The following is a 5238-nucleotide window of genomic DNA, read 5'->3' on the forward strand; positions in this document are numbered from 1 at the left end:
CCCCACCCTCCAAACCCCGCCCCCCCCAGCCCCTACCCAGGCCCAGCTGGGCTCTCCCACCCACCTTCCCTCCCTCTCCCTCCCTCCTTCCTTCTCTCCCTCTCCAGCTACTTCTCTCCCTCCCAGTCTCTGACTATGCCTGGGGGAGTCCCCGGGAAGGTTCATATACCCCCCGGGGCCAGGCCTCCGGGCCTCCCTCCCTCGGTGATTGGCTGTAGAGAAGACAAGAGGGAGGAGGAATCGGAGGAGGGTGAGAGCCCTGGGGGTGGAAGGGGGCGGCGTGGGAGGGGGAAGTAGGGAGGCGAGCCAGGCACGCACACCGGCTGATGCTAGAGAGATTGTGTGTGGGAGTCTGTGTGTGTGTGTCTGAAATTCTGTAGGTAAATCTGCGTGTGCGCGCGCAGTTGTGAGCGTTAGCGTATGTCCGGGATGTGTGAATGTGTGTCCAATGAATATGTAAATGTGTCGCTCTCTGTGTTGTCTGGATATACGACAGTTTTTGGTCTGGATATACACGTATTTGGGAGGGGCGATATTGTGTGTATGCGTCCTGTGTGCAATATGTGTGTATGTGGATGGGCGTGTGAGCTTGAGTTCTTTGTTTATGTAAGATTTATGTGAGTGTGCATGTATGCATGTATTGTGTGACTGGGTTATGTTGGGCATACGTTACAATGTGTGTTAGTATTTGTGCCCTCTGTATGTATAGAGCCTTATGTCGCCCTCCCCATCAACTGTGGGCCTCAGTTTCCCCATCTGAGAAATGGGTAAGGTCGCTTGATCACGATTAAGAATTCTTGGGCTGGAGGGAGTCTTCTACTTTTTTTCTTGGGTCTTTGAGGCATGCCTTGTCACCTCTCTCCCTAGGGGTGAGGGGATGGTGAGCCCTGAGCTTTCAGATCCTCTGCTAGCTGGGGGGAATCCATCCTTTCCTAGCATGGAAAGATATTGGGAGTGGCTGCTCATTCAGTGTGAGAACCAGGAATACGCAAGGTCCCCTCCTCCACCAATACTTAAATGCATCGAGTGAATCAAAGCTCGGTTGCATGAAGGGCCAGAGGAGGGAGGCAGACAGTGAGGGATGCAGGAGCACAGACACTGCTCGGAAATGCTTCCCCAGGTCCCTCCTTTCTTTTATACCAGGAAGGAAGGCAACTCATTTCTGTCTTCCTTCAGCTCCCTCCTCTGTCAAACAGGGCTAATAACCCTTGCCCTGTGAATGCCGCAGGGCTGTTTGTAAGGAAAATAAATCCATAAAAGAGAAAGCTCTCCAGAGCTCTGGAGAGATGTCTGGAGGAGATGGGATTGGAAAGACACATGTGGACTTGGCTGAATGGGCAGCTTGCGGGAAGAGTGCTGGGGTCTGGACTCTGAAGATCATAGATTTAAAACTGGAAAGGGCCATTGATTCCAGTCCCCTCACTGCTATTAGCAGATGAGAAAACTGAGGCACAGAAAGGTTAAGTGACTTTTCTAGGGTAATGCATCTTGTAAGTGTTCCACTCAGAATTCGAATTTGGATCTTCTCGACTCTAGGTCTAACATTCTATCCATAAACCACTTAGCAGCCTCTAAAGTCAGAGGATCTGGGTTTACATTTGGGCTTTGATTGTAACAAACCTGTGTGGCCTCAAACAAGAAAGACCTCCTCTCTGGAACTCAGTTGCCTCAACGATAAAAAGAGGGTATTGCACCAGATGGTCTGAAGGTGCCTCTCAGCTCTAAATCCTTTGACTGCCAGTGAGGTCATGGGAAGCTGGGGGACCAATCAATGCTATCCCTTCCATGTGGGAAAACCCTGATCCTGAAGAAGGCCTTCCTCATTTGGGGCAGAAGTCTGCAAAAACTCTATGTGTTGGGCAGCTTGGTAGTGCAGTGGATAGAGCACCTGCCAGTCAGGAGGACCTGAGTTCAAATCTCAACCTCAGACGCTTACTAGTTGTATTACCCTGGGCAAGTCACTTAACCCCAATTGCCTCCCCCCAAAATTAAAAAAAAAAAACAACCAACCTGTAAATGTTGTTTCCTCTGCTCTTTGTCTTTGTATGGAACGCAGTACTCTGTACATAGCAGAGGTTTCTTATGTGTTTGTTGATCGACACTCTGAACCTGCCCAACTCCATAGGCTGTTGACCACAAGCCTTATTCTTAGCCCACTCTCTTGATTTTTAGATGCCTTTGAGGTCACCTAGTCCAGCCCACTCATTTTACACATAGGGCTTGACCAAGGTCACAAAGCAAGTGAATAGTAGAAGCAAAAAATTTCAGAAAAATTAAGTAAAAGCCGAAGATAATGCAGTCAGGGACTGAGTGGCTGGTCCCTTCTACCTCTAAAGTGGTTCTAAGATTCCAGGAAAAGGCCAGTTTCCAATTTCATACAAGTGCCTAGCTCCCAGGGTGTTCTCAGTAGGTAAGCAGTGCCATCTAATGGCTCTCAGGTCTACAATATTAGGGGACCACTGGCAGGGTTTCTCTCAACAGAGTTTGATAAAGTGGATTGATTTTTGTGGGAAAAAAGTAGATAAGAAACACAGGGTCTGGGGCATGGGGGAGAGAGAAGAGGCCAAAGGAACCAGGAGGAAGGCGGAGGGCATTGTTTGAGAATCCACAGCTCTGCAGGGAAGCCAAAGTATTTTTACCCTTTTATGTCCATCGTCCTCATCAGCAATCAGGACCCGCTGCAGCGGTAACTGGGAGATCTAGAGGTCTGGGTCTTCATTTTCTGCCATTTATTTGCTCTGTGACCCTGGACAAGACCTCTTATATCTCTGAGCTGTGTCCCCATCTATAAAATGAGGAAGCTGGAACAGACAAGGTCCCTGGTATCTCTTTTGTAGAGTGATACGATTTTGTAATGTGGTGAATAGAGTTAGAGTCAGAAAGACCCGCATCGTGACCATGGGCAAATCACAACTTCCCTGAGCCTCAGTGTTCTCACCTGTAAATGGGGACAATAAGATAACCTACCTCCCAGGATTGTTTTGAGGACCCCATGAGAAAACGTATGTAAGGGAGGTGGTGTTTCATACGTGTGAATTGTTATTATTCTAAAGTCCCCGAGCCCTAAGTGCTCTTTCCACCTTCGACCATCAATATTATAAAAGGGTTCTCCCCAATTTTAGCATTCTATGCTTCCATTGGCAAAGCCAGCACTAGAACCCAGGTGTCTGGATTCCCAGGCCAGGGCTCGTTTTCACGTCAGGACTGTGGGATCGGGAACTGCGCGCCTCTCCCTCCCTCCCGGGGACTCCCCTCAGTCCCTCTTTCTAGGGGCTCCTGCTCAATTTCCTATTCGGCCCTTCACCTTTTCCTCTTTGAATCCCTCCAAAAAAACCTTTTATTTCCCTTGCTTCCCGACTGTTCTTGTATCTTCATAGTCCCCTGCTGAATCCCCTTCCCTGAGGAGGCAGAGATGGGAGCCCAGGAGTGGGAGAATGAGAATCGGGGCTCAGGGTGGAACTGGGGGCCCAGGGACAGCAAGGGGATTTGGGATAAGGAAAGGAACCATCTGCAAACAAAGGAGGGGTCCAAGAGAGCTCAGGGACAAGGAGAGGGGTCTGGAGGTGCGGGCCCATGAGTAGGAGGGGGAAGCTTAAGAGGTGGTACTGGTGATCTAGGGTTAGGGGAGGGCTCCCCAATCTCGAAGGCTTCTCTCTACTGACCCCCACCCCCATGACGGCAGCACCCTGGAACGCGCCTGTGACACCAGATCCCCTTGTTTACTCAGCCCCGGGGGAGGGCAGGGTGCAGTGGCTTCCTAGCGTGGCTCCAGCCCTGGTACCCAGCTCTCTTGTGGCTACTTCTCCCCCTCCTCTGACCCTCCCCCAGCAACACCCCAGTTAGCTCAGTGGCCAGGGCCATACCCGGCAGGGGTCGCTGTGTAGTGTTCCCTCCTCTCTGCAGTCTCCCACCCCACTGTTAACCCCTTTGTCTGCTGTCTCTAGAAACAGCATCCTGAGCTCCCCGGTCCCGCAGGGACATCCCTACGTCAGAGCGTTGAAGGATCCTACTTGCTTTGGCCTACCCAGTCCCTGTATTCAGACTTGGGACCCCGGTGTCCTAGGCCGGAGCAGGGGAGGTCTAGTAAGTAGCTGACCAGGGTCAGGGGCTCAGCTCTGTGGACCCAGGTGTCCGAGTCACTCCTGGGGATGGGCTGAATGTCCCGAGGGAGGACAAGAAGGGGGACCCCTCTATAGCTCCAGTCTGGGTTCGACTCAAGGCAAGCTAGGCTTCTGGTTCTGGACCTCAGTTTCCCGATCTGTAAAACGAAGAGGCGGGACCCACTCGTGGATCTCCAGGGCCCTTCTTTCGGACCTTGAGTGTTCAAGGCTCGAGGAGGCGAGCGGGGGCGAGCTTGGCCTCACCCTTCCCTTTCTCCTTCTCTCCTCCCCCCTGGGAGCACCGCACCCCGCGCTCACATTTCCCGGGCCTGAGCAGGAGTAGCAGAAATAGCAACGCCTGGGGCGGGGTGGGGGGCGGTGAAGAGGAGAGGATGGAGATGGCAGTCGGGGGTAGGAAAAATGAGATTGGAAGAGGGGAGGGGGAGGAGAGAAGGAGAGGGGAGGGACTATGATGGTTCCCTCCCTCACCCCGCCCCCTCCCCTCCCCTCCCGGGACTGTGGGGATACCCAAGGTCACTGCATGGCCCGGCAGACTGGGCTCCAGGTCCCCTGGGGCCCCTACTATGGCTCGGGTCCCTGGGAGGCGAGGCAAGCCAGCGAGAATGAGCCCTTACCCTGCCCCCATGCCGCTCCATGTCCCTGTGTTGTCCCCCTTCCCACCCCCACCCCCCCAGCTCCAGCTCTTGGGTTCCGGGAGCCCAGAGAGCGAACTCCGAAGGGCAATCCGGCCCCGCCCCTCCCCGCCCCTGCCTAGCAGCTGGGGGAGGGGGTGGTCCCCAGGCTGAAGCTGCTCCGCTACTGGGGGAGACCCTAGAGGCCACAGCTCCGCACCTGCCAGAGCAATCCCCTGCCGCAGAGCCCAGGGGAACAGTCCTTTTCGTCCCCACTTCCTCGACTCTCATACGTTTAACCCCTGAGGTGCCTGGCAGCTCCGCTTAGCAGAGCCAAAAGCCCCACAGTCTCAGGATGAGCTTGGAGGGGTTAATGGGACCTGGGTGGGGTGGAAGGGGTGGGGGCCTAGGAGGACGCGGGGCCCCGAAGGCGCCCCCGCCTCCCTCCTCCCGCCGGCCCGGGGTGGGAGGGGCCGCTGCTCGGGCAGCACCCCACAGTCCGCCAG

This window comes from Trichosurus vulpecula, chromosome 1 (assembly GCF_011100635.1).
Source record: "Trichosurus vulpecula isolate mTriVul1 chromosome 1, mTriVul1.pri, whole genome shotgun sequence".
Lineage (NCBI taxonomy): Eukaryota > Metazoa > Chordata > Mammalia > Diprotodontia > Phalangeridae > Trichosurus > Trichosurus vulpecula.